Source organism: Paramormyrops kingsleyae, chromosome 7 (assembly GCF_048594095.1).
Source record: "Paramormyrops kingsleyae isolate MSU_618 chromosome 7, PKINGS_0.4, whole genome shotgun sequence".
Classification (NCBI taxonomy): domain Eukaryota; kingdom Metazoa; phylum Chordata; class Actinopteri; order Osteoglossiformes; family Mormyridae; genus Paramormyrops; species Paramormyrops kingsleyae.
Window position 1 is genome coordinate 28,516,795 of NC_132803.1, and position 14,716 is coordinate 28,531,510.

Sequence of the window (14,716 nt, forward strand, 5' to 3'; positions counted from 1 at the left end):
CATCTCCCAGTCTCACTCTCACACCTAAAAGACAGTGGGATCTCCCTATTCTGACATACGCCCATTCCTACATATGACCTGCATTCCGGAATGGAGCGCAGTCCTACTGTAAGTCAGGGACAGTCTGTGATGGTTATGTACAGTGCCTGAGGCAGCAAGGCAGAGCCGCTCTGGGCAGCAAATGACAGACATCAGAGACAAACAGACGCGCATCACGGCTTTAAAAAAGCGGCCAGCTGTGGCTTCACAGCCCAGCAGATGATTTATCTAGTTACCGGGACCTGTAGCGGGTGCCCGGGCAGCCACTTCCTTCCGGAACATTCTGGACTGCGCTGCTTTTGCCACAAGTTCCGCATTTATCTGCTGCGGCCTCCTCCGTAACGCGCTCACGCACAGCATGGGCTCCCCGGGGATGATCTCATGGTAAAAACACAATCTGTCTTCAAACCAGCTCCTCAGGGACGAGGCGAGCTGCTTTTTTAACCAGGTACAGTGCAGAAAAACGCTGAGCACTAAACCCAGTGAAGTCCGGGGACGATGTTCCACACCCACAACTCCCAGTGGGACTCGGCAGGAGCTCAGAAGGTTATTCATTATGCTGGCGTTGCACATGTAGGGTTTGAGATCCCGATTTCTTCTCATTGACTCCCTTTGAACCCTATGCATGAAATGGGACGAGAGCGACTGGCATCGGTGTGTAAAACCATCATACGGAGACACAGTCCCATGGGCAGCAGGTCTCACTTCAGGGGGATTCCTGCCAATCACAGGGGCAGCCCTGGCTTGTGAGGAGGAGGCCCAGTCTTAAAGGTGACTGGACGGTGAGATGGGGGGGGCGGTGTGTCTCAGCTTTGATTGACAGGCTCTGAACCAGTAGGGGGGGAAGCTGGGAGGTGTCAATCCTACAGATGCCTGGCTAACACTGAGGGTTCATTTGTGCCTGGAGAATCCTGGGCTGGACTGTCGGTTGTTATTAATAGGCAGCTTCTGCTGCGGTGACAGGATATCAGGTGACATCGAAAAAGGCTGCAGAATCTGCCTTATTGTATTTATAACAATGAACTGGCACTGTTTTGTATATCTAGCCAAGCAAATTGTGATAATGGTTACAGCGTGATTCAAAGATGCGTTGTCATTTTTTAACGTTATCCTAGAACCTTGCTGCTCTGCGAATATAAGTGGTTTATATTAAACTAACAATCCCAGGCTTCCAGACATCTCCGCCGCTCAGTGATGATAACAGAGGCTCACTCGCGTTCCTCACCCCAGACAGGCCGAAGCGAACGGCCAGCTTACTGCCGGCAAGCTTCAGAGCTGGGGCGCCAGCGTCTATGTCAGATGCGTGGGCTCTGCTGTGCGAGTCTCTAATTATTTTTGCTTTCACCAACTTTATGTTTCAGCTCCTGGCAGTGGACCAGCGGAAAGCAATAAAAAAGTTCCCTTCTGGCATTTTTGCCTGCAGGATGTAGGGTGACAAGGTGTAAATGCACAGCGATGCATAGTTAGCGAACAATATTTTAAGCTGCATTGTTAGTGTTTTTAAAACAGCAAAAAATAGCTTCCTGTTAAAAACAGAATAGGAAAACATCAAATGTGAAAATAATTCATAGCCTCCATTATGGAAAACAAAAAGCTATTCTCTCCCTTGTTTTCTGTCTCCTTCTCGTTTTCTTCCCCTCTCTCTCCCAAAACTCTGAAATCACAAGGGGGGAGCAATGAAATGGTTTCTGGAATGTTGGTGAGGCGTCGAGTACGGCTCGCTCATGTAATTGGGGTCCCAGGACCTTTCTGCAGAGGCATAAATTGGCTTTATGGATAAATGATTGAGGAATAAGAAGGGCCTGTGTAAGTGAACGCAATATCGAACCTGGAATATGTTAATAGGTCCCTCAGGAAAGCCGTGAACACTTCAACACATGACTACGAGCCTCCTGTTGCTTCTTGGTAGAGCAGATTCATTCAGCTTTGAAGGTGGATGGCAGGTTCGGCAGAAGCGGAGCAACAGTGCAGGTCTGACTGTAGGTGAGTTCTGTTGTTACCATGGTAATTGATCACCAGACATCAGATAATGGATCCCAGGTGACACAGATCGGAAAAATAGTGACATTAGGGTTAACAAGGGTCAGCTGAATGAGAGTAAGAAGGTGTCTATGGTTTAACTCTAGTAGGATGCTATAGGGAAATTCATCCATCCATCCATCCACCCATCCATTTCCTAATCTATTACAAGTCAGAAGGGTTAGACTTGAGCCTGTCACATATGACACAGGGCACAAGGCTAGGGAACAGTCTAAGCAAAATGCCATGAGTCCATGATGGGACACCCACAGTCACACATAACCACCAGGCTTTGGTAAACATTTTTCATTTTTAAATATTTTTCATGTTCGAAACGACAACATTGGACTGTGTGGAAGACATAAAATCCCCATCCTGCACAAATGTCGAGCACATGCAGATCCAGGCCTCCAGCGTTTCATCAACTCAAAAGGTAAAATATGTACACATCTAGTAATCATTTTAGCAGCTTCTATCATGAATCTAGAATCGGATACATAGAGCTGTAAGGGCCTTTGCACACATACATCACATTGCTGTTAAACGCTTCTCATGTTCCTCTGACAGAAGAACGGATCTAATTAATCTTTAAAAATTACTGCACCTTTCACTGCACTGTAGAAGTTAGTGTGGCATCTAGACTTATATTGATTTGCTTTAAGTATCTTGTTAGATTTTTAGTGTGTTAGTTGTCAGAGTTTTTTACAACACTGCACCTTTGGTTTCGATCCCCAAGCTGAGTGTGGAGTTTGCATATCTTGCAGTGAACCGACATCATATCCAGGACACGCCCCCATGACTGCATACAGCGATGGCTAGAATATGGATGGATGACTTAACATCCCAAAAGCCTTAACAATTTAACACTAATGTGTGACATTATACTACAGAATTAAAAGCTATGAACTAGCCCTCTATAAAATTAAGAGGACAGTCATTTTATGCATAGCGCACCATAGGAACCTGATTAAGAAAGTCCTCATTTAAAACCTACTGATGACCTTTAGTTCCTAGCAGATGTTATCAGATAACAATGTCAAACTTCAATTATTAATTACCATTTTTTTCAGTCAGCAGTCCTTGGCTGCACTAAAACTTCTTGTTGGCCCTTTTTAAATTGTGATTTTGAATAAATCAAATCAATCACTTTCAATTACAGACAATGCCTTTGCATATGTGTTTGAGTTTACCAAACAAACAGGCTCTTTTAATGCTCAACATGTAAATATAGCAAAGGAGTAAAGTAATCAAAATATGACTGTTTAAGTAATGGGGAAGAGATACACTAAAGATTTCGATAGAATGGGGCGGGGTGTGTGTATGTGTGTTGAGGGTGGGGGGGGGTCTTGCTATTATTATGATATGTTGGCTCATATTAAATAGAGGGGGTTTGATTGCCATGATGTGAGAAGGAAATCTCCAAGACCTCCAGCAGGTGGAGGGGGTGATGGTATGGACTGGCTTGGCAGTAGGGTGTGTGCAGGGGGTGGGGGGAAGGCAGCATAGTCTGCTTCTGAGGGTCCTCTCTGCATTGACAGGCTGCTGACGGGTGCTGTTGTTTGTGGGGGCGGGTGTGTGTGTGTGTGGGGGGGTATCGTCTGTTTCCACTCCCGCTGTCACCTTTCCTATTTTACAAGCCTGGACTGTGCGTCTCGCTCTGTACCAGACAGAGGATTCTGCATATAAAACAGCAGGCTTGTGTGGTACAGATGCTATCAAATGTCTATGACAGGACAAAGCCAGTCCCCCACCCGCCATCGCTATGGAAACACTATTGAGTAATAAAGTCTTTAAGACTGATGTGTATCTAGGCTGCCTCTTCTTTGGAGCATGTATCCTTTTTTAAAACAAAATACGGTGAAAATTTCATTTGGGAAGCAGCCCCCTTTGTCATCCCCATCGTGGGCTAAAATATACCCCCCCCCCCCCAGAAACATGCAGTAGGACCGCGTGAAGCTGTCTTCGCTGAAATGAGGTGGCTGGTTGGGGGGGGGGGGGGTGTAGACACTGGAGACTGGGGGTTTAAGATGGGGGCTTTGCATGTGTGTTGTCACGAGGAATTTGCTGACCTTTGGGAATGTTTGGTAGAAAACAATGTGACAGGTCAGACCGGTCATGTGCAGTTTTGCCCAGTATGCATGCGTCATCCAGACCGCAGCTTTATATGGTTCGTTTTGGAGTATGTCCTGTCTGTCTGTACAATTCTGTCTAAATAGCTATAGATTGACATACACGGAATGGAAATTATCTGCTAGCAGCTGGGAGAGGGAAGACAGCCCCCTGCTGGACGTTAATAGAAATTGCATGTTACAAGCAAGGCTCTGTTTGAACTTGCCTTTCTCCAGTTTGTTTGCAGAAAAACTTTTCAGTGATCTCATTAAGAGGAAGAAGGCTTTCAAGAAAAACTAAGTGAATATAACTGGGCATTCCTTCAGTTTTACGTTAAATGGAACCAAAGTTACTTTTTAATCCAAAAACGGTTTTATTGCTACAGCTGCCATTAGCTGTATTAGTAGCCTAGCTATTGGGGAGTGAATTGTTTTAAATTGATTGATTTATTCTTTTTCTTTTCTAATGGCACATTAAATTAATTCTAATTTAACAGGATACCGTCACTGCAGAAATGTTTATCCACATTAGAGTCGCATATAGATATTCAGATTGTTGTCAGATATGTTATTCCAAAAAAATATATAAATTGGAATAATATTTAGTTAAATATGCTATATATGCATACATGAATATATAATCTGCATGCATGCATACACGTAGGCCTATAATGTAACGTGTATGTCATTTTGAATTTATTTAACGACTTAAATATTTGAAACTTAGAATAACTGTCATAAATATAAGCATAACACGTGCTGTAATCACACTCATCCCAGATGACGGTATGAATCTCCGTCCAGGCGTCGCGTAATATAAAAGCGCATTAAACACGAAACGCAGTATGACGGCAGACGCGCCTTCAGAGCAGGTGAGCAGCGCCGTGGGTTCGGACAGCTTATCCGGCACCCCCACGTATTTACTTACATGTTCCGACACCGTCTGATTTTATGACACAGATATTTGCCGTCTGCCGAAAGGGGATAACGAGCCGGGCAGTCATGCGCTCAGGACGAACACGGAGCGGGTTACGGCGCCGTGACATTTTACCGCGGAGCGGCGGAGGACTGTCCGCGGAGATGATGATTGATGAGGCCGCCAGGCTGCCCCACGCACCACTGACCCCAACGCTGCTTCCTGACGTCTCCGAGACGCACCTGCTAGTTTATGAATCCACAGTTCGGGCTTCGGGATACGCTGCCCCCCGAAATAGAGGCGTTTATAACATTTAACATTTTCCCACTAGGCAAATTTTTTGAAAGACCCATGTTTTAAACATGAGCCTAAAGGTCTGACTGCAGCGTGTCGCGATCGTCTACGCCATGACAAGAAATTGTAGCATCTCTGAAATAAAGACTAATTAAATAAATGATTTTTACACCTAATCCTATATCAGAACAATTAGGAAGACATACCTGCTTTAGAGTAAATTAAGTCTTTCTCACGTGGTTACCTGGGGGTGAAATCTAAACTTTATTTATGTTACTGACATTTACACATTCAGGCGCTCAAGGTCACATTCATCTCTAGGAATGGTTTGCAGGAAACGTTTGGCATTATCTATTTTACCTTGCAGTCGCCTTTGTTCCAGAATCCAGTGTAACTTACAATGTTTACATTTTTGCTTTTAACACAGAAGTTAAACATGTTACTCAAGGGTCCAACAGTAATTACCTCAAGCCATAAACCACTGTGATCTCAAGCTCCATAACTACACTATTAGTTTAACCCACTGACCCTTCAATTTAAAAAAATTTAAAAGGAAAAAATGGTAACATTGATCCATTCTGCAGAGGCATAAAGCATTCCAGGTGTGTCTTTTGTTTGAGAAAGTAAGCCAGGATTACAATTAAACATACAACACACATTTCCTTTTTGTACCTATCAAGAATGAACCCTCATTAAAGCAACCCCCAATAATTAGGCCTACCTATAAGAATATAAAGGCTTTTTATAGACTTTTGTTTCTGAAAGGCTATAAAACAATATCTATTCTCTTTGCAGCATCAGTCTCTTCAACAGTGATTTTTATTCTTCTGTTTCCTGTCTGTCTACCATCAGCAGTTCATTATAATACGGCATTATTTGATTTTATATTTACCCTTTGTCTTGGAAGAACGATTAAAAAAAAACAAGACAAAAAATCTTATTTGCATCACCTTATCTAAATGTCAGCCGGCAATATTTTGTTAGATATTAGCGAAGCTGCCAGCCAGCGCTGTGGGGTAATTGCAGGCAGCCTGGCAGTGAGATTTACATAATTCTAGAGAGGGTAATTAAAGGATCCAGGGGTTTCTCCTCTGTTTTTTTCCAAATCCCCCCTTTCCTTTTCGCCGCCGCCATGCAGAAGGAGCATTCGTTTACATTAGGTGCCGCTCTTCTTGCAGTTCGTTTGCATAAAATTAGAGGTTTTCATGATCTCAAACAGCAGGGCGACATTTAAAATTCCATGTTAAAGTGCCCACCTTTGGATAGTTATATGTTAATGCCCCCATCCTGCTGCTAAAAGCTCTTTGTTGTCTCCTTTACACAAGCATGCCACCCACCATCCCCCCCCCCCCCCCCCCCCCCCCCCCACACGGTGGACATGGTGATGGTGTCACCCAAGTTAAATTAATACAGCATGTGGACCGGCTTACACAACCGCCCTAGTCAGGGTATCTGGGTTACCCGCTGTAGCCACTCTGGCCGTTACTCCGGATCTGTTCCCTGGGGGGCACCAAAGATCCTTTCTGTTCATAATCAGTTACAGTAGTATCTCCTATGTTACAGTGTTGTGTAAAAACATGCTTCCTACTTCGGGTCTTTTCCAGTGTGTATGCCTCTGTCACCATCTGTATTCTTAATTCCCGTCTTCATTATATACTCCCACGTGCCTCTTTAAATGGAGGACGGGGGAACGTGTTGGATTCACAGCTGCCCATTCTTCCTCTTAATACCCTTGTAATTTGCACACAGCTTGACATCATTGCAACATGAATCGGGGACTCGCACATACACACAGACACACACACAAATAAACGACGACCCTCCCCCCATGCCTCGTCCAGGTGGTACAGTCCATTTCATATCAAATAATGGGTTTCATATTACTAATGTCATATCTATGAAGGTAGCTGATCCTCGGTGCCCTCTGATATCAGTTCTTGGTACAGCATAACAATCGGCCCGCCAACTTTTACAGTAGGCTGAGGGACTGCAGGAGTTGAATTTTTAGCCGTGCCTTAGAGATGGCACTCTTGCAGATGGTCATATTTAATGGATGCTTTATAAGGTGTCCTGCTTGTGCCCCAGGTCACAGGCTGTTCATAGGAGCCCCCAGGAGAGATACTGCAGTAGAGTTTATGACAGCCCCGGGAGAAATTAGCCCGTCTTAAAACGTGAGTTTAAGGAGCCTCAGGTGAATCTGCAGCTAAATGTGGCGTGTCCTCCACATAACTCAAAGCCACCGGTCCGGTTTCTCGGTTTTCGAAAATGCAAGGCAAGCTGACCCTTAAACCACCTAGCTGGAGACTTTGACAGGAGACAGTCAAGTCTCCAGTACAGCCAGGCACAACAGTTTCTGTTGCTTAAAAAAACCCATCGCTCTCTGTAATATATTTCTAGAACCTTCTCTGCCTTAAAACAGGATTTAATTAAACAAAGAGACAATTACAGCCCAGTATTAGTACGTACTGATTGTTTTCTATCAAACATGTGACCAAGAACCAATCAGATTTAAGCACAAAACAAAGTCTATTAGATCCCCTGTGATATTTCCAGTTATAAATGAAATCAATTTTTTAAATATATAATGTATATATATGAAATAAATTTTATAAATACGCTAGATATTGATTGCAAATCCATAATGCTGTCTCTGTGAACACTTCCTTTTGCGCATGTTATCGATCTCAGAAACAGGGGAACAGAAGATTTCTTAGCTACTAAGTAAATCTCGGTCTAAATTTCACTCACCTCAACCTGAAACTACAGCCACGCAGTTGACATCATTCTGCAGAATCGACAGCCGTCTTGATAAGTGTCCGCTCATCGCGTCTGGTGCCACCTTTTCCCGGCGCTATAAGCATCTTGGGCACGCAGAAGCGGTGGCAGTGGGTGTTTTTAACGATCTCCAAATGGGCACAGTTTTTTCGCCATTAATCAAACACTAATTACAATGCAAAACAATGCCTTACAAGGGTGGCTTGTAAATGGAGCTTCTATCCTGCCAGTGTAATCAGTGTAGGACTTGTGTTGTTCTATTAATCTTATCTGATTTTTTTTCTTTCATTATTCTTTAGGACAGAGGTATATGTTCTGAGCCCAGCTAGACAGCGTTAAACTACTGATGGAGAATGCCTGCACCTCAGCATCACCTTGTGAAGAATGAAAATCTGCTCAGTCTTACATTTATTTCTTTACTACATTCTAAATCAGACCTGGGCAAAAACTGGCCTGCAAAGCAATTTCTAGTGGGCTGTGTAATCATTAAAAAAAAAAAAGTTCAAGTCCCATGAGTAATCACATGTTAAACATGAAAAATGTGCTGGTTCTATTGATTTCTGCATATATTTTTAAAAGGGGAAAGTAAAATCAAACAGGTATTCCATTGTAGTTTTCAAAGAACATGAAAATGATGTTTAATAATGGCCCCTGTTGACATGGTGAAGCTTGGATTAGGCCCAGGCCAGTACTACATGTTCATTTTTGAATGAATTGTCACAATGTCAGACATGCCTAATGAATAAATACGCAGGGGAGCAAATGACGGTAAACACCGTTTACTCAGCACTACTGCCGGAGAGGTCCGGGCAGCGGTATGGACAGGGGAAGTGATCAGTACTCACCATCGGGGGCTGAATCACAAACACACCACATTAGGGAAACACGATACTCGGCACTTCACAAGAATTTGACACACCCACATATCACAAACATTTTTTATGCAAAAATCTACATTATGTACAGTCCGGCACAATGCATGCCCATATGCAAGTGTTTTAGCCTCGTTACATCACATTGCCCCCCCACCAAAAGTATCAGCTGTCCCCGGTGACCCCCAAGTCCACCACAAAATCCAACAAATGCTGCGGGGTGCTGGTGCCTCCAGAGCCCTCGGCATGCCTCCGCCCTCTGCCGCATCCTTGTCCTCAGCCACTACAGGGGGGTCAGTTCTAGCCAGGGGGGCGATATGATGCCAGGAACTCCCTGTGCAGGACCACAGCCGGACGTCGCTTGGGCAGTCACAGGTGTTAAACCACATCCGATCTACGATCTACGGCAGGCTGCAGAGCTTTCTCCTATAGAGCTCCTCAGCTGTGGAACGGTCTTCCACCGGATGTGCGGGTTTCAGGCTCACTTTCAATATTCAAGTCTAGACTAAAAACACACCTTTTTAGTTTAGCTTATAGGGACACTAGTTCTAGCTCTAGCTAGCTTCTCACTCCCAGTTAAACCTATAGTGTGAGGTGTAGAGCTGGGTGGGGATCGGTGCCATTGGCTTTGGATAAACTGAATTGACAGTGCTGTCACTCTAGCTTCACAATTGCTTGTGGGATTGGAGTGCTGACATTTCAGGGACTCCCCATGCCTGCATTCCCACCTGCCTCTCCCTCCTACTTATGCTGCCATAGCCATATCTGCCGGAGCATTGCACTTCATATTGCACTCATCTAACTTTTAGCACTGCCTATAGTCTCCCTTACTTTGACTAATTGCATTTATTTCCACCACCTTCTCCTGGGTGGTGCTACCTGGAGCCTTCAATCTATCAAGATGTCCAGCACACCCTGCAACATGTGACGTCGCCACTGCCAATGACGACCGTGCATCCAGCTCGCCGTTCTGCCAGTGTCATCTTCCTTGTATGACCCGCTCCCTGCCTTCTGGCTGCCTGGCGATTGGAGGAAGTGTTGGCACCGGCTTGTCATCTCCCCCCTACTCTGCGTTTGTGTTTCAGACTACACTGTATTTGACTCTCCCTGCCGGCCCCTGGAGGATGGGCTCCCCCTTTGAGTCTGGTCCCTCCCAAGGTTTCTTCCTTCTAGGGAGTTTTTCCTTGCCACTGTCGCCTATGGCTTACTCACTGGGGGCTTTGGGTGGGGATGCTGTAAAGCGCTTTGGGACAATGTAATGTTGTGATAATGCGCTATACAAAAATAAATTTGTTGTTGTTGTTGTTGTTGTTAAACCACATCCGAGAGGCACTCAAAGATCCCCCCTGTTTCCCTCCAATGACTGTCCATCTTGGGTGACCACCCCTTCTTACTAATAGGACAGTATACCCTAAATGGATCCCCGATGTTGAAATCCTGCCTGCGGCTGGCAGCATCGTATACCTCCCTCAGTACCTCTGGCATACGGGGCGGCCCGAAGTTCACCAGGATGACTGCAGTGATCTTCCCTGCTTCTGCCGCCATGCCCTCACCGCTCACTAAGTGACCCGGGAACTCTTTCAGCGCAGCGCACTTCTGGGGGTGGAGGTGCAGGTCAGCATTCCAGACTGCAGTGTAGACAGTGTGCAAGTTACTAAGTGCACCATCAAAATCAGCAGGGTGGGCGAGTAGGTCATCAAGGTGGATTACGCACTCACTGTGGGGGACATGGGCCAGCACTCACTCCAGTAACCCCTCGAAGGTGGCTGGCGCATTGCAGAGCCCAGACGGCATCAACCACAAGTGCCATAGACCATGACCAATAGTGAACTCAGTTTTAGGTCAGGAATCTGGGACCAGTTTGACCAGCCAGTAGCCATTTTGGAGGTCTAAAGAGCTAACTCACGTCGACCCAGCAGTGTCATCCCGTGTATCATTGATCCGGGGCAACGGGTATGAGTCCTTCCGGGTCACAGCATTCAGACTCCAGAAGTCCATGCAAAAGAGCCATGACCCATCCTTCTGGACCAGGACTTGCGGCAGAGTCAAGATTTCTCTGTCCCGCCTCTGCCGACCTGCCAGCTCATTGCTTCCTCTGATGGTTGCTGATTGAAGCCCTGCTCTAGCGTCACCACCAGGGCGGCGCACTTCCACTGCTCATTGGGGGTCAGACTGAGAGGGGCTTGGAGTACCTCCATCTCCAGCACCAGGTGCATTGCGGCTTCCTCTTCGTTCCAGGCATTGTGCCGGGCCGCCAGTCACACATGGGAGAGCTATTGCTCCAGGGGTGTGTGGATGCTTCAGGGTGGTCTTCACCCTGGCCCTCTCTGTCACCAGTACGCACTGCTGCGGAGTCACGACTTGATCTTCTGGGTAGCGAGCTGGGTGGGAAGCACTAGGCCCATCAGGTTACCCCAGGAAGGTGGCAAACTCAGTTCCTGGGGTTTTCCTGGTCAGTCTCTGTCCCTCTCCACCATCATCTGGGACGTTTTGTGTGTAGGGCACGGAGGAGGTCATCCATTTCGTCGACAACCTCGCAGCCCACTTCTGACAACAATGTCACAATTAACCGTTCACTTAGAACAACCGCCAGAGAAGCCCCAACAGAGGCAGAAACTGGGGTAGTCATCAGTATACACATCGAACACCATCGTGGGGGAGTTACAAACACACCACAAGAGGAAAACACGATACTCGGTAATTCACAAGAATACAAAAACACCTACATTCACTCACATAACTACATATCATGGAAATTATTTGCACAAGTGTTTACACTACTTATAGACCGGTGCAATGCATGCTGGTCCACGAGCAATTAAGCCCCGCGGCCTCACAATATTACTGTATAACAGGCATTTAATGGAAGTTGCCTTATCCAGAGAACTGCTGGAAGGGTAATGCTGTCTCCATCTTTCTGGTTCTATCTCTTTCACAAAAGTGATGGTGCAGACCTCCTCTTTGGCCTCCTACTCTTCTGTAAGTCACCCTTGGCCTATACATTGCCACTGGGGAACACATTTACTGCCGCGTGAGACCTGGGGCCATTGCAGAAGGCGATGCCTCTGAGTGACTTTCCTTGGCAAAATATGGCTTTTCCAAGATACGGTCTAGGGAAGCTTAATTGAATTGACTTAATTGAAAGGGTAGTTCAATTTCCTCTGGGCCGCATCTTAGGAACGTAAGCATTGTGATTTATGAAAGCGCTCAGGTGTTCACAACGCCCAGCTGCCCAGGGTGTCTCATGTTATTAAACACTCAGAACGGTCCCCTTTTTTTAATTCACTGTAAAAGAGGAAATTAGCATTCAATGGAGAACGAAAAAGAAGAATATACTGGACAGAACGTGGAGAAGAAGCGAGAGAATGAACTGAAACCTCGTGAGCCATGGTCTGGAATAAAAAAACAACACCACTTTTTTCAGAATCACTTTTAATGTGATACAACGTTACAAACAGAACAGCATTAAAGCAAAATATCTGAATTAAAAAAACAACAATTATAATATATCCAACCACTTTCTAACCATGTATCCTGGTCAGGCCGACATGAAGGGGCGGGATCAGCGCCTACGCCAGGAAGGCAGAGGGCACCCTGGCAGGGAACAACCAAGGATGGGGTGCCAAACCATCGCAGGGCACATTCACACACCAGTCACACACACTCACTTATGGGCAATTTGGTAACTGCAATCAGCTCATCATGTTTGTGGACTGTGGGGGGAACCAGAGCACCCGAATGAAACCCTACAATGACATGTGGAGAACATGCAAACTCCACACACATACAGCCATGCCGAAGACTCAAACCCAGGTCCCAGGGGTGGGAGGCAACAGTGCTAACTGCTGCACCCCCATGCCACCCCTAACTCTTGTTTTCTTGTACCTTATTCTGCAGAAGTGACAGTTCTTCAAAATGCTAAGTCAAGCAGTGCTTCTGGAGCCCTGCCTGCCTGGTCCATCTCTGTTCTCTTTGTTTTCACTGTGTCCAGGAGACAAAGAAAAATGGAAGATCATGGAACAGAAGAGACACAGAAACGCAGGCTTCCCATTTATTAAGTGGCCCACGACGTGACGGGTTCAGGTGGCTGGTCGGCTGAAGCATCCAATGAAAACTAACCAGGGATGACAGGCTGATTTTTGACTTCACTGGCCCCCTGTTGTACACCCATCCACCCAGACCCACTAATCCCGCTCAGCATTTCAGAGGCTGAAAGCCCCTCCCAGAACCCCAGAATAAATGCCTTTACTGTCACTGGAACAAGTTACAAGGAAACTCAAGGCATGTGATTCCCCAGCAATGCTTTAGTCACAAGGCAGGAAATAAAAGGAGTTTAGGCTGTAGTCAGGGGTGGATTAAGGTGTACAGAGGCCCCTAGGCTACAGTAGTATGTGGGCCCCCCATCCCCGCCCCCCTCCGCGCCAATGGGGGCCCCCTTGCAGGCTGGCACACATGGGGCCCCTAGGCTTAAGCCATATCTAGCCTGTGCGTTAATCCGCCCCTGGCTGTAGTTTTATACAGTTTATTAGCTTATTTGTGGGTCATTAAATCGGTTGTACACACAGTACAGCCCAACTGCTACCTGTGGACTACAGTGTTTTTATGTTGAAAATATCACGTAATATGTTATGAACTGATATTGCTAATAATGGCTAACAATTAACCAGGTTAGAACTGGGCCTGTTTCAGAAAGCGGGATTTCTGGCTTAGCTGGATAACTAGTCATATTTCAGGTAGTCTGGGCTGAATGTAAATGAACGAAGATAAAGGCCATTTAACCTGGCGTACCTTAAGCTGTGTTCCATTTGAATTTGGAAAGTCAGGAATTCTGAGTTACTAGTCGGAAATTTCAGCCGGAATGCCCCCAAAGTCGGAATTCCGACTCGGAAAGTCAGGGGAACCTCCTCAATGCTGACTCAGAATTCAAGATGGCTGCACCCTTCATCAGCTGAAGTGTTTATTAACGCTTCTGACTTATTTGTGTTTCATTAAATCAGTCGTACACACAGTGCAGTTCAACCGCAGAAAGATAAAGGCAATTTATCATTTTTTTTTTATTGAACTGGGTACCTTATTATCTGGGTAACACTGAAGCAAATGAAAGAGACTAAATGTAAATTGCTGATGGATTCATTGTATCCCTGGATACAATGAATCGATCATTTAGGTGAAGTCACTGCTGCAGGTGTTTCTTTATGCTCTCCTCTCTTGATGTCCGTGATGCTGAGCTGACAGACTGCTGTGTCTCCGGTTCGCTGCTGGTCCCCATTTAGTGTTCTCTCCGTCATACAAAGTGGCTGGTTTGCTTCACTTGAAAGGATAAGAATGGCCTTTAGGATGTTTCCAGGTTGGATTTTTAAAGATTTGGATATTTTGTGAGTCCTGTAATGATCATTTTCATCATTTATTAACCTGTCGATTTTTAATGACATTTAAATAATTACTATTTCTCGGAGCACTGGTATCCTGCAGTTTGTGTTAAATTGTATTGGGCTGGTTACTGGAACTGACTGAATGTGGCACAAACAGCCCCACCCATAATATTCTTTATCAGCCATGACCGCCACCATTGTAGAAATATGCTTTTTTTTGGGAAATGTTTGCTCACTTGGGTCACTGTTCACCACCAATTAACTTCAGTCTGCCTGCAAATAAAATCAGAGGCTTGGCGAAACAACACAATCACGCTTTTC

At 45.5% G+C, this 14,716-nt stretch overlaps 1 long non-coding RNA gene across 2 annotated transcripts; it reads left to right on the forward strand.

The window, feature by feature from the left end:
- The first annotated feature begins 4,902 nt into the window (after nt 1–4,902).
- Nucleotides 4,903–8,903, forward strand: LOC111833128 (uncharacterized). Of its 2 annotated transcripts, XR_002835682.2 has the most exons (3): nt 4,903–5,038; nt 7,462–7,547; nt 8,451–8,903. It is a non-coding gene; the product is annotated as an uncharacterized lncRNA (long non-coding RNA). The 2 variants fall into 2 exon arrangements; XR_002835681.1 differs by lacking the exons at nt 7,462–7,547; nt 8,451–8,903 and adding an exon at nt 5,127–5,557 and having other exon boundaries at nt 4,912–5,038.
- Nucleotides 8,904–14,716: the final 5,813 nt, after the last annotated feature.